Source organism: Salvelinus fontinalis, chromosome 9, assembly GCF_029448725.1.
Source record: "Salvelinus fontinalis isolate EN_2023a chromosome 9, ASM2944872v1, whole genome shotgun sequence".
NCBI classification, from domain to species: domain Eukaryota; kingdom Metazoa; phylum Chordata; class Actinopteri; order Salmoniformes; family Salmonidae; genus Salvelinus; species Salvelinus fontinalis.
This window is the reverse complement of record NC_074673.1, coordinates 50,369,885-50,395,162: the sequence shown is the minus strand read 5'-3', so window position 1 is coordinate 50,395,162 and position 25,278 is coordinate 50,369,885. Positions and strand designations below refer to the sequence as shown.

At 44.3% G+C, this 25,278-nt stretch overlaps 1 protein-coding gene across 9 annotated transcripts in view; it reads right to left on the bottom strand.

Annotated features, from left to right (window-relative positions):
• The window catches only part of LOC129862791 (very-long-chain 3-oxoacyl-CoA reductase-A-like), a 60,318-nt gene extending 47,887 nt beyond the window's left edge, over positions 1-12,431 (bottom strand). The window contains exons 1-3 of one of the 9 annotated variants that reach the window (XM_055934761.1): positions 12,093-12,431; positions 10,384-10,458; positions 8,180-8,197 (exon numbers count right to left, since the gene is read on the bottom strand). The gene's annotated coding sequence lies outside the window, so the exon portion shown is untranslated. The other 8 variants (XM_055934760.1, XM_055934764.1, XM_055934763.1 and 5 more) reach the window with 8 other exon arrangements.
• Between the last annotated feature and the right edge of the window lie 12,847 nt (positions 12,432-25,278).

Sequence of the window (25,278 nt, the reverse complement as noted above, 5' to 3'; positions counted from 1 at the left end):
TTGAAGGGACGCAAGACCGTGGTCAGATTGGTGAAAATATGACGCTGTCCATGGTCCTAAAGTGGAGTGCACTGTGCGACCATTGCAGCGAAATGACACTGTCCATGGTGCTTAAAAGTTACGCGGGTGTAAAGGTTATGCAGGTAGGGACTCCCCTACACGACACAATACTGCTGTCTTTATCATTATTTTGAGTTGACCAGCATTTATTGACCTAGCAAATGTGTTTCTTTTGTCATAGTAAAACAACCTTTGACCTCCAGAGATAATCACAGGGTGGGAATCCCACATCTTATATATTGGAAAGTTACACTCTAAACTTCAGCTGAGTTTGTATGTATGTCGCTATAGGTCAGAGATGCTTGCCAATAATGATAAAGCCAAGGAGATATGTCATTCACCTCGAGAGGAGAAGTAGACCGCCATGAGTTCATTAGCCTAAGCGAACTGCACGCACAATTTTTACCACAGTCACTTTACAATCGTGTATGGGACAATAAAACACACACACATATATATATTTAGTTTCCTGGCAAAATCATTGATACGTTATATTTCTATGGGCAGCCTATAACAGGGCCCTCATCGTGGTTTTAATCGTTTGTTTTTATTTGATTTATTCTTTTGATGATTGATTTTTCTCACTTTGAATAGCAACTATGTCCACGTGACCAACATTTACGCCAGCGGTCACCGTAAGTGACCAGTTATGCCCAGGATTGCAATGCTATAGCAGACACCTGACTGTAGGGATTAGTAGCCAAATATTTTGAATTAAAGAAGCAAATACTATTCCAACATTCATGTAAATGCCCCTGAAACGGTTGCACTGATGCTAATGGCCGGGTATACCCTTAAACTCAGAGACAATATACAGTTCTCTCCGTAATTATTGGGACAGTGAAGCATGTTTTCTTATTTTGGCTCTATACTCCAAAAGTTTGTATTTGAAATCAAACAGTGTAGACTGTCAGCTTTAATTTGAAGGTATTTTTTTCCATATTGGGTGAACAGTTTAGAAATTATATTACTTTTTTTCATAGCCCCCCATTTTAGGGCACCAAAAGTATTGGGACAAATTCACTTATATGTGTATTAAAGTAGTAAAAAGTTAAGTATTTGGTCCCTTATTCATAGCACGCAATAACTACATCAAGCTTGTGACTCTACACACTTGTTAGATGCATTGGCTGTTTGTTTTGGTTGTGTTTCAGATTATTTTGTGCCTAATAGAAATGAATGGTAAATAATGTATTGTGTCATTTTGCAGTCACTTTTATTAATTCGGGACTATCCGTAATCATAGTAGCATCATAGTGTTCACAAACATATTCTATTCTTATTTATAATGAAAATGACTGCAAAATGACACAATACATTATTTACCATTCATTTCTATTGGGCACAAAATAATCTGAAACACCAAAAAAAAAACTGCAAATGTATCCTACAAATTGGTAGAGTAACAAGCTTGATGTAATCATTGCGTGCTAGAAATATTGGACCAAATACGAAACTTTTGAATTCTTTAATACACATGTAGGCCTAAGTGAATTTGTCCAAATACTTTTGGTCCCCTGAAAAGGGAGGACTATTACAAAAAGTGCTGTAATTTCTAAACGGTTCATCCTTTATGGATAGAATTTCCCTCAAGTCATAGCTGATACTTCATCCTTATAGTCATTGTATCACTTCAAATAAAAAGTGCTGAAGTTCATAGCCAGAAAAATACAAAATGCTTCACTGTCCCACTGTTCACTGCCTGTAGTATAGGACAACGTAGTATAATTAAGCTACCGGTATAGCTCTGCTTTTTAACTTTGCTTTTCGGGTGTAAATCTAATTGTGTCATCACTGCACTATTTTATTCTATCGAACTGGACAAGAAGTCAAAAACTGGGAGTTCTATTTTCATGGTTTTACTTATGTGCACAAGCGTGATGGACACGAACGACACTCTGTGCTTTTGGAAACAAACTCGAGGAATATGTCGGAGTTCGACAACTGATCAAATTGATGTTCCCAATCAACTTTGTTCTCTCTCTTACATGGGCCAAATATAGAAAGACGTGCTCTATGCTTTAAGTTTGATGAAAGGGGTAATGGTGGGCGATGCTCGAGGGTGAATAGGCTATATCATAACATTAGGGAGAAAAACGTGTGCGTGTGTGCGCGTGAGAGAGAGAGAGAGAGAGAGAGGTGAAGAGAAAGGAAGAGCGATAAAGAAATAGGAAGAGAGAGAAAGAGACAGCAGGCTGAATAAAGCATTTCAGTCTCTGCTTGTCTTAGAGAACGGCCGCACACACAGCATGGCTCGTTCTCTCTCACACACATTCACACGCTCTCGCTGCATGGTCATGTCTCATATATTGAAGTGTGTGTGCGTGTGTGTGTGTTCAATTCCCCCTACACTTAAGTATTTGGAGATTGGAACATTTAAATAAATGTTCCAAGTTCCCACACCCCTCCCCCTCCTCCTCCTCATTCTCCCCTTCTATCCTCCCACCGTATCTGAATGGGATCACTCTGTTTCCCCACGTGCAACTTGTTCATTCCGAGAGTGTCCCTTTGTTTAGACTTATTCTGCGTCTCAAATGGTATCCTATTACCTATATAATGCAATAATAGTACACTATATAGTGAATAGGGTACCATTTGGGTCCCAAAATTATTCATCAGCAGGGCGTTCTGTGTAATGCTGAGGGGACTATGCACCGATCTTGTGGATTTGGGGGGTGAGGCGCTATATGGACTGATTGGCATCACATTACTCCAAGTTGAGTCCAAAACATTTTTGGAAACTCTGGAGCTGAGAAATCTTTTAAGTATCCCCGGGTTGGGAGGCATACCAAAGTTTAGAAATGGGACCTAAGCCTAACGATACAAACACATACAAAATAAATTACAATTAGCACTTAACAATTATATCAATAGTAAAATCAGAATAAAATAAGTATGAAAATAATATGAATAATAATTGTAGTAAAAATTATCATGTGAAAAAGCAAGAGGAAAAATAGATTTTTTTGAATCCACGAAGCGGGCTTGCAAGACGTCTTGCGATGTGACTCGGCGAATGCGCCCTCCGCAAATGCTTTTTGGGGTAAGGGCTTCCCAGCTTGTTAGTTATGTACAGCAAGCCCAGACCGCAAAAAGATTCGCGAAGGACTGATCGGCTTCTGCCTCTACGTCCTGTCGAGAGTCCATGAGGTTTAAGAAAGTGACATCAAGTAAGACCGCTTCCATCGCCAATCCCGGATTGGGTCCATTCAGCCATCCGCAACCCGAGGCAATTGTGTGTCTCCAACTCAATCACACACTACGAGGGGAGAAATAGGGTTTCCAAGCGAAGCTACATACGAATGCCAACGCTACTGCTTTCTACCGCTGTCCATGGTCCTAAATCGCATTGCTTCTCGGTAGTTGAATTTCTCCCCCACCTCCCCTCGAAGTTCATCCTACTCACTCCCTCTTTCGAATATAATTTGTTCTAAATGCGCAAATGTTTTAGCCAATGTGGTCATTTAGGCTCCGAGCATCGGAATCAGCACTGTTTTAGTTGTTATTATGGTTCTATAGATATGTATACATATATAAAAAAAATATATTCCCCTCGTTCGGGAAGTCTCCTGGAGAACTAGCTCGCTCTAGCCGCTCGAGCGGTCTGGGTAAGGCGGGAGCAAGCAGTAATCTGCTAGCAATAAATATAGAGCAGCGAGGGACCTTATTGGAGCAAACGAAAAGTCGTCATCGACCAATCGGTGTCTTGCTCATATAGGGGCCCCCCTTTTTGAAAAAAAAAGAAAAAAAAAGGGAAACCAAATTGTGTTCTAGCTGGCGAAAGTGACTTGATAAATGCGAGCGAATAGGGTTATGTACACAGAACATTTGGGTGGATTTATTATATCGATTGATTGATTCTCGAGTTGTGCATGTATTGCAGCTTGGCTACGGCTATGCATGTGGGAGATACACATATCGGATCACAATGAATTTGATTGACTATAAAATGACGAAATAATAAACGACTACAGGTTCGCTAGTTAAATCCTTACTGCATTACAACCCGTCATGTTACTACAACTGTATATAGGCTAGACATTAACCATTTTGAAACGCTAATATGAATACGGTCCCCTGAACGCATGTAAACCAATCGTGGGAAAGCGCGGTGCCTCCTCCCCACGATAACGACAACATGACAAGCATCTGAAGCGATTCTATTGCATGACCAGCGAGAGTTCACTGGAGTATACCACTGGTAGTGACGACACGGGGGTCTCGAAACACACTTGTTGTCAAAGTACCACATGTCAAAGATTCCGAATTACAGCGCAATATATTGTGATAAATGCAATCCAGAACGACAATAAAAGGCACCCACATAGTAGCATTAGCAGTAGTCGGAACAAAACACTAGAATGTTAGTGATAACAAGTCAATGACAACAATAGTCACCCAGCCCAATTATCAAACTCTGCACACACCAATAGTTAAACAATCTTTAATAAACTTCATTAATTAAGATTAATCGGGAAAGTTACAGAATAGTAGAAGTCTACTTACCCTTGAGGTTATATATTCAGTGTTTTTAGACCCCATCAATTTGGAGAGAGACATACCACAAGAGTCCCGGTATACCTAGTCCCCCCTTGGAACTAGACAAGTTACTGTACCGAGTAGGAGGTCGGGTTCACGATCTATATCTGGATCCTCCCTCCTCAATATGTGTCTCGTTTTTATCCCAAACCAATCTCCCCCCTCCTCTTTCCCTCCTTCTCCTCCTTCCACTCCACTATCCTTGTAACTCTTCTCCCTGCATTCAAGTTGCTGCCAGGATCAGTAAAACAAGGTAAAGGAACGAAGTAGTATTCAGGGGGACAGCAATGCAAATGTATAAAAAAAAAACGTTTCCCAATCCCCATTTTGTCGCCCTGTTGTGGATTTTTATTGGGTGGTCTTTTCATTTGCGACCGTCTCTACAGTCAGTCACGACCCCCCCCCCCCCCCCCTCCCCTCCCCTCCTTCAGTCTGCACTGCACTGCACAGTGACTGCCTCTCCTGACGCAGCCAACGCGCGCATTACTCACTTTAACAGTCACGACTCAAGAATCCGTGTTGTTTCCACTGAAATTACACGGCCCAGCATTTAATTATTGAAGGAAGGAGATCTGGCCCTATCTGGTGCTTCGTTTGGCAAAAAGGAAGGCTAAAAGGCGGAGGTTTTTGAAAGGTGGAGGTAATATAGCAGGTGAATGGTTCCACACTCTATCACAACACGAGCCAGCCATTGAAGATTTATTTTTCATGACAACGTGGATGTCGTGTACTGCAACTCTTCTCCCGCGGCGAAAAGAATGCTATATATAGGCTTGTGGACAAAAGTCGTGCGAGGACTGTAGCTATGAGTGAGTGAGCATGATTCTTGTGTGGCGTGAACGAAACTGCAGGCAGGTACAAGCATTGTTTGAATTCGACTCGACATTTTGACATGCGAGTCGTCGCTTACTTTATTTTATACATTATCACTAAGTTGGCTCTGATTGCCTCGACATCTCACTGGGCAAAAACTGGTTGAATCAACGTTGTTTCCACGTCATTTCAACCCAGACAATCTATGTGATGACGTTTAATTAACGTGGAAAACTAATTGGATTTTCAATAAATCGTCAATGTAAGGGCAATTCGTTTTTTTTTCGCCCAACTTTGAACCTAATTCCAATGTCATGATGAAATTGTTTGTTGATTGGACGTTGAATTCACGTTAGTTGACAACAACCAAATGTAAATCAAAACTAGACGTTGAACTGGTGTCTGTGCTCAGAGGGATGACACTATCTTAATTGGATGGGTGATTCCTTGCCCATTTGGCAGCCTAATATCTTGTTGTGGAACCATCAATATAGACCCCCGCTCCTTGCTTTCTCTACCACATCTACAGTACAACGCAAAGTTACTCTGGAGCGAAATCTGACCAAAATAGAAATTAGACGGGATGGTCAATGGCCCACAACCACTGGAATCGTACTAAGTACACTGAGTGTACTAAGCATTAGGAACACCTGCTCTTTCCATGACAGACTGACCAGGTGAATCCAGGTGAAAGCTATGATCCCTTATTGATGTCACTTGTTAAATCCACTTCAATCCGTGTCGATGAAGGGGAGGAGACAGGTTAAAGAATGATTTTTAAGCGTTGAAACAACTGAGACATGGATTGTGTATGTGTGCCATTCAAATGGTTAATTGGCAGGACAAAATATTGAAGTGCCTTTGAAAGGAATATGGTAGTAGGTACCAGGCGCACTGATTTGAGTGTGTCAAGAATTGCAACGCTGCTGGGTTTTTCACGCTGAACAGTTTCCCATGTGTATCAAGAATGGTCCACCACCCAAAGGACATCCAGCCAACGTGACACAACTGTGGGAAACAATTTAGTCAACATGGGCCAGCATCCCTGTGGAACGCATTCGACACCTTGTAGAGTCCATGCCCCGACGAATTTAGGATGTTCTGAGGTCAAAAGGGGGTGCCACTCAATATTAGGAAGGTGTTCCTAATGTTTTGTACACGCAGAGAATAGCGCTGCCTCGAATCTCTTCCCAACGAGGTTGTACTTGTCATGAAGTCATCCATATCCTATTCAAAAGCAGCATATCCCAAAAGCAGCAATGAAACGCGTATGGTGACTGGCGGTTTTGCCAGCAGTAGTTAATTAAGCCGTATGAAAACTTTCACATTGCTTATGCAAAGTAACAAAATGACTGGGGATGCTGCAGATGATGGTTTTACATTGAAATAAATACAATCGATCATAGCATACGGTATAGCCAAATACACTGACGATATAAATGGATGGCGTGGGCAGAAGGGTAATCCAAGTCTATCTGCCTATAGCCTCCCTGTCTGTGCCTGTACATCATCTGGGAAAACTGTTCAAACGACGCAGGCGGGAAATCGGTAGTTTCAGGTATTACCCCTGAAGTAAAGGACTCCGCCTCCGATAACGCTCCGTGAAAGAGAAAACGTTTTCAGGCTATCATTCGTTGAAATAACATTGGTTTTCTCTCTAAACGCGCTTGCCTATGGTTTGGTGAATCACGGAACGCTCCCCAGTGCCACTCGATGTATTTTCAGCACCATTACTGTTGGACAGCTACCGGGTTTCCCCCAAGTACGTGCAACGTTTCGGGACACTGCTGCCCCTTTCCTAGGTGCTTGTTTTCTTCCTCTTCAACCCCTCCCCTTCTTCCTCCTCCTTCTCCATTCCTGTCTTTAAGACTCCTCTTTAAAAACAAAAAAACAAAAAAAACAAATAAAAAAATGTTTTAGGGCCTCCCGGGTGGCGCAGTGGTCTAGGGCCAGTGCCACCAGAGTCTCTGGGTTCGCGCCCAGGCTCTGTCGCAGCCGGCCGCGACCGGGAGGTCCGTGGGGCGACGCACAATTGGGCTAGCGTCGTCCGGGTTAGGGAGGGTTTGGCCGGTAGGGATATCCTTGTCTCATCGCGCTCCAGCGACTCCCGTGGCGGGCCGGGCGCAGTGCGCGCTAACCGAGGGGGCCAGGTGCACGGTGTTTCCTCCGACACATTGGTGCGGCTGGCTTCCGGGTTGGAGGCGCGCTGTGTTAAGAAGCAGTGCGGCTTGGTTGGGTTGTGCTTCGGAGGACGCGTGGCTTTCGACCTTCGTCTCTCCCGAGCCCGCACGGGAGTTGTAGCGATGAGACAAGATAGTAATTACTAGCGATTGGATACGACGAAAATTGGGGAGAAAAGGGGATAAAAAAATGTACAAAAAATGTTTTAAATAAGGACAAATTAGTGCTCATTAGAGAAGGGTTTTCCCTTGCAAGCGTATGGTTTATGCGGGGGGAATGAGATGTGAAAAGAGACTCAACAGCGCCAACAGACAAAGGAGTTTTCACTTATTTACCATTGCGGTGATTCCCTTTCTTTAGAGAAAGGTGCATGGTTTAAGTTGAATGTTGTCAAAAACTACAAAAACATGCCGATGTGTCCAAGTCAAGACCAAGAATGATGGCATTTTTCTGTTACTACACTGTGAGCTAAATGTGATGGGAAGCACGACAAGACACGACAGTAGACACGCACCGGAACATGCAAAAATGACACAGAGAAACTACAGTGAATTAAAAAACATTGCACGTGCAAAGTATCACTTACCGTAGCAGGGACCACTTGCTGAAACGAGGGAAAGAGAAATCAAATGCATTTAGAATTCATTCATGAACATGTTTTACAGAAACAGAGGCAAATGAAATTGGATATGAACAAATATTCAGTCCATGGTTAATATAGCCTAAATCATGGCACGTCCAAGTTCTCAGGGTCGCCTTCCTTTTTATACAAGTGATACCCTCCGTCTATTTTTGGCGCACGATCAAACCCTGCTGCTATTTTTAGGTGGCAGTAAGGGGGAAAAACACTCACAAAGGCATCGCTCAGGGACGTTACGTGTAGTGCATGTAATGTACATTATTTTGCCTCTCCAACTCTGCACAAGAGCCCCCTCCCCGTATCTCAAAGCACAGTACTTTACTCCACTAATATCCCTCTCACTCCTTCTTTTCAGATATTATTATTATCGCCATTTGACTGCGCCGTGCTCTCGCTCAGCTCTTCGAATCCTTCTCGCTCGTGTGTGTCTCCATGCAACTTTCGCTGAAGAATTCACTACGCAGCTGTTGGTTGGTTTGCAATTCACAAAATAGCCTACATACGAAATGGAATAGGTCCCTTCACATAATAGGGATAACCCCACGTTATCCCAGTGGTTTTTGCTTCAAAAAATTGTACAAAAAATAAACGAATAATTAAAAGCTTGCTGACCAGAGAGAATAAAAGCCGTATTTTTTTGTGAGGGGCTGCGTCAGTTACTAGGCATTGACGTCACGTTAAGATTCTCCCCACTTTACAGATATGGCCTACAGCGCCCGATTAAAGACGCTGCTTTTGGTTTGGAGAATAAAATGGTAGGGGAAACAGCCTATGCGTCTCATATTGCTCCTTGGTATGAATTAACAATTCTGGAATCTCCTTCTCTCCATCTCCCCCTCCACTGTTTCTCATGCGCTTTTCTCGTCTACTGGATTGGTATGAATTGTAGTCTTGAGGCTTGGTCCCATCCGTGTATTTTCTAGGCAAACATTCTAGCCGAGCTAGTGAGAATAACAATGCGATCTCTACGTGAACTGGCTCCTCTGTTCGCCGCTGCTCGTACCCACGCGCCAAACTCGCGCACCCACTGCATCGTCAGCGCAACCACAAGCACACCAATACGACGGATACAACCTATACACACACCCTAGACATAAATAGTCACTCTCGCTCTAAATAGTCTCTCTCGTATCCTTACACAACCCCAACACCACCACCACCTCTCTCTACAATCGGCATCCTCTATAATTCCTTCCCTTACTCTCCTCTCCCGGGTTCATCCTGACGTCCTGCCAGCATCCCGCGTGGAAAGTCACGAGACCAGTGTGTGTGTGTGTGTGTGCGTGTGTGTGTGTATGTGTGTGTGTGTGTGTGTGTGTGTGTGTGTGTGTGTGTGTGTGTGTCTGCCCAGAGATTGGCGGTTATCCTCGAAAAGTAATCTCAGATGAAAAAAAGGGTTGCGCCTGTCGCAGCGGTAGATGCTATTTATATCGCGTATTTGCTTGTATCATTATAACATATTATTATTATAATACAAGCCAAAACTGTATGTCCACTTGCTGCTGGAGGTTTCACCCCGCTGTGGCGTGCAAGTTAGGGCAGCCCCTGACACTAAGGGCGAGGGGTGAGATGAGATGGGGCTTTTGGATAGCTATAGAAATGCAATTCCTAACTAATAAATGACTCTTCTCCTTTGTTCTCTAAACTCTTGAACAGTAGTCTATTGCCATCTGTAATGTTGTTTGAAGTTTCCCCCCTTTCCCACTTCCCTCATCTCTTCCATCCCTCCATCTCTCTGTCTTTCAGCCGTCTTTGCTGCAGCTGCAATCTTTCAATCAGTGAACCAGCAACAAATATCAATGAGCGGGTCTATCAGTGAAGCGCACTGAGTTCGCCGCACGATGTCGCCACACTCAGCCCGAGACCTCTCCTTCCAATCCCCCCTCTGGAGAATGGACTTCTGCTAGTTTCAATGGACCTTTCTCTCGGTTTAATGAAAATGTCAGCTGGAGAATTTGTTTTTGAAGAACCAGTGTTTCCCTGACTCTGAGCCCTGCCCGACCCGGCCACCCGCCAAATGCCAGACAATGCACGGTGGGGGCACCTCCCTCCAAACACACAGCGTGACGTGTCCTGCTTGTTGGTTATCCAAACCAACCAGCTGACGACGGACCCCAGCACACACACACACAGACAGGCATTTTTCTTACCTGAGACAGCTGTAAGAATACAGTCTCCCACCCCTACTCCTCACACAATTGACACCAAAGTTATGGTACAAAGCCCTGAAGAAAGAAAACAATTTATGCAGGCTAGCTCCTCCCTTAAGGAACTGTACTCTTTGAATGATGTATACTGCATAGAAATCTATTTTTACAGGATCTTATTAGTGCGCCAGCCCAGGTGTATAGCCAAACGTTTGCCTAAAATAGCGTACGCTCACACTTTTTTTGTGTTGAGCTATTCTAGCTATTCTTCTTCAAATCTTGGAAACGCCCTATGTTGAAAATTGCTATCCCAGACATTTCATATGGCGTTTTTTATCTGCCATCTTCCTGAAGTTATCTACACTCAATGTTAATTTCAGTTGGAGCCACGTGACGCCTAGTTAACAAGTTGTTCAACTTTTCAGTTTGTGTTCCTATATGGGTTTTAAAAGCTATTTCAATTCACCTCCCTTAGCACGGTGACGCTGTCCATGGTGCTGAAAAGCGAATGGGGGTAGCACTTCGTGGCCCGCGGCGATATGTGCAAGGTGGCGCTGTCCGTTGCCCTGAAAAGGTAAAACGGCGCAAACAAAGCACTTTGTCAAAACCGATGTGAGAATGGCAGCACAGTGGCGCTGTCCGTGGTTCTGAAAAGTTAAGCGGGGCGCAGTAACGTACTGCTCGACCGTGGTTATTAGCAACAAGGTGACGCTGACCATGGGTCTGAGAAGTTAAGCGGCGCAAAGGCTTTGCGTTGAACGGAGCTCCTGCACCATATAGTTTACTGCGTATGTCTTCCTCATTATCTCATGCGTGTCCATATAAGCGAGTAGACCTCTAGCCTATGTTGACCAGTTGCAAGTTAGTTGTTTCTTTGTCATCATAACAAGACGTATAGATCCCTTTCATTTGCCTTTAGGACACGCATACAGTCTAGCTAAATAATTGCTCGAATACTTTTTTTCACACGCCACAAGGCAAAGGGGGTCAACAAAATAATCTGTGACCGAGCTACGCAACTACTAAGGTGAGCTAAACGGTCAAATAACTCCGTCTATGCAATTCGGATGCCTTGCATCAGCGCGATATACAACAAGTGCTCACTGACGCAAGTACCCCCTGGACGTATTATCAAAGTGTAGTAGCGTAGCCTACAAAAAGTGCATACCTCTTAGCCCCTGAATCAACTTTACAGCTTTATCTATTATGCGCCGTGTGCGGAGCTGCCATGGACAGCTATAGGCTATGTGCCATGCTCTCTGTTACTAGGCATCCCAGCAGAGTAGCGGGCTAAGCGGAGGAACACCGACACGTGAATACGCCTACGCATTAGCTCAGCCCGCACTGTCTACGACTCACAGTGTTTATTGCGGATCTCTCCCAAAGTGCAGAACTCCCAGTAACTCTGAACAACATATCCACTGTCCATATAGCCAGAGTGTTAGTTATCATAGCCTAAACGATAACAATAACGTTTTTGCACATGCATGTGTTCAGATGCCTCAGATATAAGGCTATGTAGCCTAGGCTAAAACATCTGTAGGATATCAGTGCAAAGGCTACATAAAATAGCGTGCTGCAAGGCTATGCTGAACTAAAGTCTCATCATAACTGCGTGTATTAGGCTACCCTGATTGCCAGGGTTAAAAGAGACAACTTTCCGCACCTCTGGGGTAGTCACGATTCCCTCCGGTACAAAAGAAAGCGCTTACCTGTGTGAGAAGTCTTGTCTGGTTGTGCTCGAGTAGTCTACAAAGGGCTTCGTCTGAATGAGATGCTTTTTGAGACAAAGAAAGGGAAAGAGTTCTAGGCCGGAGCCCAAAGCAGGACGGCGAAAGGGGGTCACGCCGTGCGCTTCGTTTCAGTTCTCTATCTGGGGCGAACATGTTTGGTGTTGTTCTTATTCAGGAACAGAGCGCGGGCGGGAACACCGAGTTAAGCGCGAAAACCAACGGATGAAAGAAGCCCGCCAAAAATCGGGGTAATTTCAATCATCATCATAGGCTATGCGATGCGCACCGCGATAAATGTGAATGACTAGGGAGCAGGGAAGTATGAATGATCCGTGCAACATGTGATATTGTGATGCAGGTCGACTTATCTCGCGCTCCATTCACAGTGTTTGACGACCAGGTCCAACCAGCTCTCACAGCAATTGAGTCAAAGAACGAAGTTTAGTGTGAAGGGAATGATAGCCTATCAATAGGCAATCTTTCTTATAATGGCTATACCATGGGCAAACTAACGGATTTACCGCGGAAACTCGTTCCCGGGTATTGGGAGACAACTAAATTAGTTCACACGCAGCCACAGCCACACGGTAGCCTCAGCCCGCCAGTCCGCTTCACCAGTGTGCTATTGACCTGCATTGACGTCATTGCGTCATTAGGTAGGCATATCCCTGAGAAAGACTGACTTTCAAAAAAAGTAGCAAATGAATTCAGCTGGCAAGGGGAGAGGGGCGAAATGGGTGGTAAGGGGTGAAGGGGAGAGAAAGGGGGTAAATGTTGGGTGGTTTACATTTCCCCATTTAACCCTTCGTGCTGCAAGGCAACTCAGACCCAGGAGACAGGTAGGCAGGCAGGCCTGCGGGCGGGCGGTATAGCCAGACGGACTACAGCCTACACACAAGAACAAGTAGCCTCAAAGACTGACGTACTACAGGTTTGATGAGAGCTGAGCTGGGCGTCACATCTGTATATAAAGTAGGGGAGCCTTTGTTGATGGGATGTATAATCTAAAAACAAACTCCAAAATCCATTCACATATAGCTTTTCTTTGGGATTATATACCATAGATATACATTATAGATATTACTTAGCTGCAATTCATTCACCAACTTGGCGTCATTGAGTGATTCTCTCTCAGATCTTGTGGGGGAGGCAGGGTTCTTAATCTCATCCAGACTGCAGCTCAAACCTGGAAGCCCCAGCCCCCTGGACCTGCCAACGATTCTGACTTAGTTTGCCCAAGGGTTGCAAAATTCCGACAACTTCCAAGGAATCATCCAAACAGGTTTTCTAAAAAACCTGGGAATTTGTGAACTAAAATAATTTTATCATAGTGAGAATTTGCACCATTATTATGTTGTTCTTCACAGTTTTGTTACAGACAAATTGTCACAGGCTACTTACTGCACGACCGCAAACGTCGATATTGAGGTGGCTCCCTAGAAAGGCGAGGTGGCGCTGTCCAACGCTAGGCTCCTGTGCGTGTTGAGACAAACGGTAAATCCCGGCTACTGTATCACTTTAATACGTAACCATTCGCCACATGAGCATACCCTACACAACAACCTCTAATAATTATGATCTAACCAAACTACAAATAGGTTGATAATAGCGAAATATGAACATTGGAAAGTCACATTTTACGTCCCAAAAGGCATCCTATTCCCTATACAGAGGACTACTTTTAACCAGAGCCCTATGGCCCAGGTCAAACTTAATGCACTACTTAGGGAATATGATGCTATTGTGACGTAGTCATACGCCTCACCTCAGGAGTGTCTGAAACCTTTAAAGTATCACTATGTGGGCCTTGGTTAAAAGTAGTGCACTAGGGAATAGGGTGCTTTCTGGGACGTAGTCATACATCTCACCTCAAGAGTGTGAGGTACCTGCCAAGTGTCACTAATTTCGTTCCTTTATCATTTCACCCTGCCAACAAGGAGTTGAGAGTAACACTTTTCAGATCCCGCAGAATGTTACACATCACCCTTTAGACGTGACCTACATGATAATATTTCGTAGAGTTGTTAAGAGAATCGAGCGGCATATTCAAAAGTCTCGATATAGCGTATGGGTTACCCATTACTGTATGTCTGGGGGAAAGGCTATGAGCGACGCGGTCCGGGCTGAAACGTTAAGGGGTAGAGTAGACTTGGCCTACTTCAATAGAATATGATAGCTCCGTGATTTAAAGGCGTGTGTGTGGAACCAATTTGTTGAGATGAAATCATTGGGGTGAATGAGATTGTCCGTAGCCTAAAGCAAAGGATTCCTTGTATGACATTGTCAGGTAAACGATGAACTAATAGGCTATATAGCCAAGGCCGATAGACTGTCAATACTCAAACATGGAGAATTACATTATGTAATAAAAACACATTCCAGATATGATACGCGGTGTTTTTATTTACTTGCATAGGCATATATCATGAAATCTACGACCAAATTACCAAGGGTGACAGGCCTATATGAGTGTTTTGGCGTAAAGCAAATGTGTCGTCATCCTTGCCTTTCCAGAGCTCGAGGGAAGACTTGATGTGTGATAGGGGGCCAACGAGCAGAGATGGATCATAAGACGTCATCGGGAACCATCAGGAGCCAAGCAGCAGCAGCACTCAGGGTTCAGAGCCAAGGCTGGCTGGAGAGAACGATTCAGGAGATGACTAAGAACCACCGACCATGGAAACAGAGTGTTGTCGTCCTCTATGAAAACAGAAACAAACCAGTCACCTCACCCCCTGTTTAAACTCTCTCTCCATCATAACGGAAGCATGACTTGATAAAGACATTTAAATACTGCCGCCATCTAAAAACGGTTGGATTTTAAGTATGTCAATAATACATGGTTTCCATTTCCATTATTAAAAAAAGCTATCCAAAACATTTGCCTTATGGGTGGCCCCCGCGTCTCCCACATGTGACTGTGTGTATACACGGCTGCTTTTAATTTGTTTGCTGTCCCTCCCATCTGCCTTCGGGTTTCCATTCCATCTCGTATTGGGAGACGCATAGTCGTTCTAGGAAACGGACAATGTTTTGTTTTTTTACTATGGGGGTGGGGGGGCTATTTGAATTTCAAGCTCATGTTAAGGATCCCTTTCCTCCCCTCCCCGATTCCTGCCTGTTTATTTTTCCATCTCTCCTGCCTAAATGATGTCAATGGAAGCTGAGCTATATGAGCTATTTATAGAATTCCCCCCACCCACCCCTCGACATCACATGGTTCAGAGCTGCTGCACAATAACCACCTCAAGAGAAGAGTCTGCATGAATAGAGGCGGTGGATATTTATCAACGGACGGGTGCCCTGCCATTGTCACATTCACCCGCTGCGCAACACCAGTTTTTTTTAAGTGCGTGGGTGTTTTTGCGAGTGGGTGGGTGTTTTCTTTCTTCATTTACCCGAAACCTTTATGTGCAATATCGCCCCCGCAAACGTGTAGCTAGCTAGCTGCCTGCAACTCGCACTCATTGACAGGGAATGCACACACACACTCTCACATTGGGTTAATTCATTCATCCCTTCACCCAGTCATTCACAGAATTTCCCCAGAGTTCCCCGAATGAATAGATTCATGAATTTGGGAATGCACTTGTTCTTCTGGTGAGTATAGTTTGCAGTATACAGCTGTTAAAAAAAAAATCAAACACCCGAATCTTCGAGGACACAAAGTACACAGTGTTCCCTCGTTATGAGTGTTTGGAGCCCTTTATGCATAGACCACATAGCATGGTGCTTCATCTCTTATCACTCCCCCTAACCCCCTCCAACCGGTTTCCGTCTCTCGACGTTCACATGCTATATTACATAACGAGGCTTTAAAGTCTCCCTCCCATCACAAATAAAGTCACGGTTTACTGCACAAGCGTCTTCGATTGAGAACTGAAGTCTATTTTTATTGGCTTTGTATTTCTGCAATGTGGCAGGTAATAAAAATACACTAGAACCCCCACAGAGCTTTCAAACACAAATCCTTTGTGTGAGATATATATACATATATATATGTGTGTATATATCAATATCATACAGTAGCCTATATCCATCGTTGATGAGCTAGAGCACCAACACTACAACAAAACATTGATGATTTAACCGAGACCTTTGTCAGAAATACGTAACATAGGGAGAATAAATCCCTTCTAGATACGCAGATGGTCGCAGTATTTACGCAATGTTGCGTGTTTTTGTTTTGTGCTCAATCTCGGTTATCATTCGAACATTTATGTTTTCACATGCGACGGGCTATCTACGGGGTCATAACCACGAATCTCGTTCAACGCATGGCGAGGTTGATATTTATAGCAAGCTGTGTATATTCACCACAGTCACACGTGTAGCAGCACTCCTGCTGAAGTTGACACGCTAGCACTCACTGGCTGCTATATTTAGCATGCCTAGCAGTGCTGTTACTATTCCCAGCATTGTACATGAGGGGGCGGGCAGTGTTCTTTTATGAAAGGGAAGAATAAGAAAGTTTTTGTTCACAATTGATGCATTTATTTCTGCGTGTTGGTACATCCCTGCCCTGGTGTCTTGTCTGCATTTGCAAACTGCTGCATAGATACGTTAATCACTTCCGCATCAATCACTAGGATCTGCCCATGGTGGTGAACTGTACAAGGCCCCCCTCAGAACTTGTAAAACTATGGCGAGATCTTGCTAAACAATGCATTCATCTGGACAGGTCATGCAGCCTACAATCATAAGGATATTCAAGGTACCCTTGCTGCACACGTGTCCTCTAAGGATAAAGACTGGGATTCGATAAGAAGTTGCGTTTTGGGATTGAATACCTTTATGATCTGAGGCTTTAGAGGCAGGAGGTACTGTTGTTACTCCAGGGCCGTTTCCATAAAAACCTATCAGAGTATGACTGCTGATCTAGGATCAGATCCACCTTGTCCATTTAATCTTATTCATTGTGATCTAAAAGACCAAACTGATCATAGATCAGCACTCCTACTCTGAGACGCTGGATACATACGGCCCCAGGTATGTGACGTAGAGTTTTTGGGAGCAATAGAGGCCAGATATGTGTCACCATTTGAGAATGCTCATTGAGTTTCTCTACGTTTTTAGGACACCTGGTTCTCCTGCTCTCTCCTCATGTTGACTACTTACTGAGGAACCGTATCAGCGCTCAGTCTTTCTCATCCTCTGCTTTTGTCTTCCACTCCTGGTGTTGCTGCCACCCACTCCTTCCCCACCTCCTGGTTATTTTCGGCTGTGTGTTTGTGCGCGTGCGCGCCAGGCTCCGGATGGCTGGTTTGGGAAATACCTGGTCACGATCAATCAGGGGGAGGTTTAGCTAAGAGCATGTCTCCCCCTACTGCCTGGAAAAGAGAATTGCATGCATACACAGATGGTAGTTTGTCGATGCATACAGTACGTCAACGCAAACACACATCGCAGGAGGTTGGTGGCTCCTTATTAATTGGGGAGGATGGGCTCGTGGTAATGACTGGAATGGAATTAGTGGAATGGTATCAAATACATCAAACACATGGTTTCCGTGTATTTGGTGCCATTCCATTTACGCCGTTCCAGCCATTAAAATGACCCGTCCTCCCCCTCAGCAGCCTCCACTGACACACAATATACAAAACACCCCCTTTTGCCCTCAGAACAGCTTCAGTTTGTTGGGTTATGGACTCCACAAGATGCTGGCCCATGATGACTCCAATGCTTCCCAAAGTTGTGTCAAGTTGGCTGGACGTCCTTTGGGTGGTGGACCATTCTTGATACAAACGGGAAACTGTTGAGCGTGAAAAACTCACCAGCGTTGCAGTTCTTGACACAAAGCGGTGTGCCTGGCACCTACTACCATATCCAGTTCAAAGGCACTTAAATCTTTGGTCTTGCCCATTCACCCTCTGAATGGCACACATAAACAATCCATGAAGTCAAAGAGGTTTGTAACATGAGAATCTGGAAGACAATGGTTGCACCCCAAGTAGCACCCTATTCCCTATTTAGTGAACTCAGTATTACCAAGAGTATGACAGCGGTAACTTGTGCAACTCAAACGGCCCGAGAGTAATAGACTGAGTGAACACATCCAATCAGATGACTCTTCTTTGTATTGGTCCAACCCATGTCATGACATAGTCATATTGCCCTTAAGTGAATCTTCAGGATGAGTCTCCCCCGCCATAGATCTGCATTTACTGACACCTACACCAATGCATGACAATGTCAGCCAAGAAGATCATGATGTTCTGTCTCCACTTGACAAACAGGGATTCTCTCTACCAGACTACCAGGGCCGTGTTCAACAAGGCACAACGTTGCGCAACATTTAATTGGGTTATTCTGAACGACCAGTTGAAGAGCGTTGTGATGATTGTGGCTCAGAGGGTGATTGTGTGCAGTGTATTGCACTGCTTGTGTGAGCTGCTGCGCACGTTTTGTGATTTCAAATGTCCACGCTCATATGGATCAGTTCACACCCCGCTACACCCACAAAATGGGAGCAGTGTTGGAGAACAGTGTACGCAGCTTGGGGGAAAACGTGTTGTTCAATTGACACTGTTACGAAATGTAGCAAAACGTTTCACGAACTGAATGCGCCCCGAGTTTCAAAGTTTCTCTTTACCAGATCACAGCGGTCTTAGAGTGGGATGGAATCTGTTCTGCAACGCAAAGACAAACACAAAGACATCATGAAGCTTAAATGACTAGTTTGTACTGTAGTTCTGATCTAGGATCAGTTTGTCATTTTAGGTCATAATGGATATAATTAGGGGGGACCTGATCCTGGATCAGCACTCCTGCTTTGAGATGCTTTATGAATATCGTCCCAATTGTTCAAACTCAATTATAAACTGGGTGGTTCGAGCCCTGAATGCTGATTGGCTGACAGACATGGTATATCAGACCGTAAACCATGGGTATAACAAAAAAATACTATTTACTATTCTAATTACATTGACAACCAGGTTATAATAGCAATAAGGCACCTCAGGGTTTGTGGTATATGGCCAATATACCACAGCTAAGGTCTATATCCAGGCACTCTGCATTGCGCATAAGAACAGTTATATTGGCCATATACCACACCCCTTCGTGCCTTATTGCTTAAAGGATGTTCTTTGCTGCATCTCAGCATCCCAAATGGGCCATTATTCCCTTTATAGTGTACTTACCTACTCAAAAGTAGTGCACTAAATAGGTTATAGGGTGCCATTTTGGACCTGGGCCCTGGACAAAAATAGTGCACTTAATAGGGAATAGGATGCAATTTGGAACACAGCCTCGTCTCGCTATTAAAGATTCCTCAATGAGAAATAACCACAGACTAGAAATCCCAAACGCTTAAACTGTCCAGCTAAAATCTCACTTTTAAAAGTTCATATTCTGTTAACTCATGCCCAAATAATGTGGTTTACTCATTTAATACTCATATTTGTGGCCAAAACTTAAACTTAAAAATGCTTGATATTTCCTCATAGAACATGATGTCATGTTGGCTCATTGGCTGAGCTGGCCAATCAGCGGTCTAGTCAGATAAATATTTGGAATGACCAGTATACCCTTGAGGTACACCCACACAATTCCTACACAGAACATCTGCTTTGAAAATATTGAAATGAAATATTTTAAAAAGTAAAATGACATCACTCATATTGTAATAAATTATAGGTTATATTTCATAGAAATCTGTAAACACAGAAAAGTTACTTTAAAAATAGTATTGTACGTATGTTTACTTTCAGATTGATTTCATCATCATCTTCATTTGCTCACGTGAGTTTGATCTTTGTCCTCGTCCTCAGGCAAATTGATACCGCATGTAACAGAGAGAGAGCCTAGTTTGGTCTCAATCAAAAGAAACAGGAGACTATTAATGATACTGCTTGCCCTTCGCAAGAAGTATTTTTCTTCACTGAAAAACAAACAATCTCTTAATATAAAGAGGTGAAGTGAAACTACCATCCGATTCAGATACAGACGGAGAGCAAGAACTGCCGCCACACACACACACACACACACACGTGTCCCTACATGCAGACCTGTAGCTCCCACTGTGAGCCTGTGTGTGTGTGCCTGTGCGTGTCGAGCCAAGCCAGCATGTGTGCCATGCGTGAGTGAGGGAGAGAGCGAGTTGGCGCTCCATCTGGGTGTGTAAAATAAAAAGCTTTCTAAACAAGGCAGATGCTATTTTTATCTCCTTCAATTATTGAGTGCCAATTCTACACTCCCTACTTCAAAGCAGCCCCGTCCCCCGTCCTAACGCTGGGGGAGCTGGAGGGAAGGAGGGAGGGGGAAAATAGGGAAAGAGAGAGAGAAAGAATGGGAGGGGTTCCCAAGGCAGGCGTGATACAGGAATGGGCCCATAGTGCTCTGGTCCAAAGTAGTGCACTATATAGGGAATAGGGTGCAATTTCGGAGGCACTCAAAGAGGAGGGAGAGAAAAAAAACAAGAGCGTCCAAGCAAACCTGGGAGCAGACTCAGCAGGTAAGGGGAAAAGAGACAATAGGGGGTGACAGGGAGACAAAATGAGTGAAGGTGAAAAGGGAAGGAGGGGAAAGAGAGAGAGTGTGATGGGGGAGTGTCGAGCACAGGGGCATACAGGTGTCTATGCTGTCTTTTTCCACTTGTCCTTCAATCACCTAGGGTTTCCAAAAGACATCTTACACAGACATTTCTCTATCCGACCACACACCGAAACGCATACATTTACTTACGATCTAGCAGTCTTGCCTGCCTGTGTTTAGCAACCCCCACGCTGTGGGACAAGACATGGCATTGAATACTGAACTGTAATGCATTCTGCCAGGGTGTGTGACGCCATATGATTCTGTTCACTCTACTCAACAAGTCCTCGGAGAGGCCCTGCCATGTGGTGTGGTTCGGTTGAGTCCTTGTCAACAGCCGTTTCATCTTGCCCTCAGCGAGTGTCCGTTCTCTCATAGCCAGTGTCCAAGGTGCTGAAGATAAGGATTAAAGGCTGCTTGTGAGGCTGAGGTCTTCAGGATTATCAGCAATCTAAGCACAATGTTTGTTCCACCTTTAGGTAGGGGTCACAGTCTTACACAACATATAAACAAAAGTAAGTGGACACCCCTTCATAGTAGTGAATTCGTCTATTTCAGCCACACCCGTTGGTGACAGGTATATAAAATCGAGCACACTGCCATGCAATCTCCATAGACAAACATTAGCAGTAGAATGGACTTTTTTAACTTCACCATTATTTACCCAGGTAGGCCAGTTGAGAACAAGTTCTCATTTACAACTAGACCAAGCCAAGATAAAGCAAAGCATTGCGACAACAAACAACAACAGAGTTACACGTGGGATAAACAAAAGTACAGTCAATAACAAAATAGAAAAATCTATATACAATGTGTGCAAATGGAGAAAGGAGGCAAGGCAGTAAATAGGCCATAGTAGTGAAGTAATTACAATTTAGCAAATTAACACTGGAGTGATAGATGTGCAGATGATGATGTGCAAGTAGAAATACAGGTGTGCAAAAGAGAAAAATAAGTTAATTAAAACAATATGGGGACAAGGTAGGTAGTTGGATGGGCTCTTTACAGATGGGCTGTGTACAGCTGCAGCGATCGGTAAACTGCTCAGATAGCTGATGTTTAAAGTTAGTGAGGGAGACATATGTTTCCAACTTCAGCGATTTCTGCAATTCGTTCCAGTCATTGGAAGCAGAGAACTGTAAGGAAAGGCGGCCAAAGTAGTTGTTGGCTTTGGGGATGACCAGTGAGATATACCTGCTGGAGCGCGTGCTACGGATGGGTGTTGCTATGGTGACCAGTGAGCTGAGATAAGGCGGAGCTGTACCTAGCAAAGACTTATAGATGACCTGGAGCCAGTGGGTCTGGCGAAGAATATGTAGAGAGGGCCAGCCGACGAGAGCATACAGGTCACAGTGGTGGGTGGTATATGGGGCTTTGGTGACAAAACGGATTGCACTGTGATAGACTACATCCAGTTTGCTGATTAGAGTGTTGGAGGCTATTTTGTAAATGACAACGCCAAAGTCGAGGATCGGTAGGATAGTCAGTTTTACGAGGGTATGTTTGGCAGCATGAGCGAAGGAGGCTTTGTTATGAAATAGGAAGCCAGATTTAAGATTTAATTTTGGATTGGAGATGCTTAATATGAGTCTGGAAGGAGAGTTTACAGTCTAGCCAGACACCTAGGTATTTGTAGTTGTCCACATATTCAAAATTCAGAACCGTTCAGAGTGGTGATGCTAGTCGGGCAGGCGGGTGCGGGCAGCGATCGGTTGAAGAGCATGCATTTAGTTTTACTAGCATTTAAGAGCAGTTGGAGGCCACGGAAGGAGTGTTGTCTGCTTAGAGGTGGATCAAGGAATCACCCGCAGCAAGAAACACGTTTTCTTGAGTGATGAATCATCATTGATATATACAGAGAAAAGAGTCGGCCCAAGAATTGAACCCTGTGGTACCCCCATAGAGACTGCCAGAGGTCCGGACAACAGGCCCTCCAATTTGACACACTGAACTCTGTCTTAGAAGTAGTTGGTGAACCAGGCGAGGCAGTCATTTGAGAAACCAAGGCTGTTGAGTCTGCCGATAAGAATACGGTGATTGACAGAGTCGAAAGCCTTGGACAGGTCGATGAAGACGGCTGCACAGTACTGTCTTTTACCGATGGCGGTTATGATATCATTTAGTACCTTGAGCGTGGCTGAGGTGCACCCGTGACCAGCTCGGTAACCGGATTGCACAGCGGAGAAGGTACAGCGGGATTCTAAATGGTCAGTGATCCATTTGTTAACTTGGCTTTTGAAGACATTAGAAAGGCAGGGCAGGGTGGATATAGGTCTGTAACAGTTTGGGTCTAGATTGTCACCCCCTTTGAAGAGGGGGATGACCGCGGCAGCTTTCCAATCCTTAGGAATCTCGGACGACACAAAAGAGACGTTGAATCAATTAAATTGATACATAAAGCCCTTCTTACATCAGCTGATGTCACAAAGTGCTGTACAGAAACCCAGCCTAAAACCCCAAACAGCAAGCAATGCAGGTGTAGAAAGAAAAACTCCCTAGAAAGGCCAGAACCTGGGAAGAAACCTAGAGAGGAACCAGGCTATGATGGGGTGGACACTCCTCTTCTGGCTGTGCCGGGTGGAGATTATAACTGTCAGGATTTGGCCAGGATTGTTCAGGTTTTGGTCACTAGATGCCCCCATTGCGCCTTTTTTGAACCTTTTGTTTTTTCCTTGTTCTAATTATTATTTGCACCTGTGTGTCATTTCCTTGTAGGTATTTAAACCCTGTGTGTTCCTCAGTTCTTTGCTCAGTGTTTGTATGTTAGCACCCAGCCCCAGCCTTGCTGTGAACATATATTTCTCTTGTTGGATTTTCCAGAGGTTCTCTGGTTTTGTTCTTGTTTATTTTTGATTAGTCTTTTGAGGTTTGTTTTTCCCTGCTGTTCTTACCACTTTGTGGATTTTCTTTGTATTTTGGAGGATATCCATTTTTTCCTCTTGGCTTTATTTTTGACGTTGTGGATTTATATTCTTTGCCTGAAGATCTTTTTCTTTTATTAAACCACCATCTCTAGTACTGCTGTGTCTGCCTCATCTTCTGGGTTCTGCCGACTTTTAGTGACTGTTTCTCACACCGGGTCCTGGCAATAACAGAACATGGCCAAGATGTTCAAATGTTCATAGATAACCACCAGGGTCAAATAATAATAATCACAGTGGTTGTTGAGGGTGCAACAGGTCAGCACTTCAGGAGTAAATGTCAGTTGGCGTTTCATAGCCGAGCATTCAGAGGATCTCTACCGCTCCTGCTGACTCTAGAGAGTTGAAAACAGCAGGTCTGGGACAGGTAGCACATCCGGTGAACAGGTCAGGGTTCCATAGCCGCAGGCAGAACAGTTGAAACTTGAGCAGCAGCACAGCCAGGTGGACTGGGGACAGCAAGAAGTCATCAGGCCAGGTAGTCCTAAGGCATGGTCCTAGGGCTCAGGTCCATCGAGAGAGAGAAAGAAAGAAAGTAAGACAGAAAGAGAGAAAGAGAGAGAATTAGAGAGAGCATACTTAAATTCACACAGGACACCGGATAAGACAGGAGAAATACTCCAGATATAACAGCCCCCCGACACATAAACTACTGCAGCATAAATACTGGAGGCTGAGACAGGAGGGGTCGGGAGACATTTTGGCCCCGTCCGACAATACCCCCAGACAGGGCCAAACAGGCAGGAACCCCACACACTTTGCCAAAGCACAGCCCCCACTCCACTGAGGGATAACTTCAACCACCAACTTACCATCCTGAGACAAGACCGAGTATAGCCCCATCTCCGCCACAGCACAACCCAAGGGGGGGCGCCAACCCGGACAGGAGGATCACGTCAGTGACTCAACCCACTCAAGTGACGCACTCCTCCTAGGGACGTCACGGAAGAGCTCCAGTAAGCTAGTGTCTCAGCCCCTGTAATAGGGTTAGAGGCTGAGAATCCCAGTGGAGAGGGAAACCGACCAGGCAGAGACAGCAAGGGCGGTTCATTGCCCCAGTGCCTTTCCGTTCACCTTCACACTTCTGTGCCAGACTACACTCAATCATAGGACCTACTGAAGAGATGAGTCTTTAAAAAAGACTTAAAGGTTGAGACCAAGTCTGCGTCTCTCACATGGATAGGCAGACCATTCCATAAAAATGTAGCTATATAGGAGAAAGCCCTGCCTCCAGCTGTTTGCTTAGAAATTATAGGGACAGTAAGGAGGCCTGCGTCTTGTGACCGTAGCGTACGTGTAGGTACAGTTGAAGTCAGAAGTTTACATACACCTTAGCCAAAAATATTTAAACTCCGTTTTTCAATTCCTGACATTTAATCCAAGTAAAAATTCCCTGTTTTAGGTCAGATAGGATCACCACTTTATTTTAAGAATGTGAAATGTCAGAGAATTATTTATTTAAACTTTTATTTATTTCATTACATTCCCAATGGATCAGAAGTTTACATTCACTCAATTAGTATTTGGTAGCATTGCCTTTAAAATGTTTAACTTGGGTCAAACGTTTCAGGTAGCCTTCCACAAGCTTCCCACACTAAGTTGGGTGAATTTTGGCCCATTCCTCCTGACAGAGCTGGTGTAACGGAGTCAGGTTTATAGGCTTCCTTGCTCGCATACACTTTTTACTTTCTGGCCACAAATCTTTTATA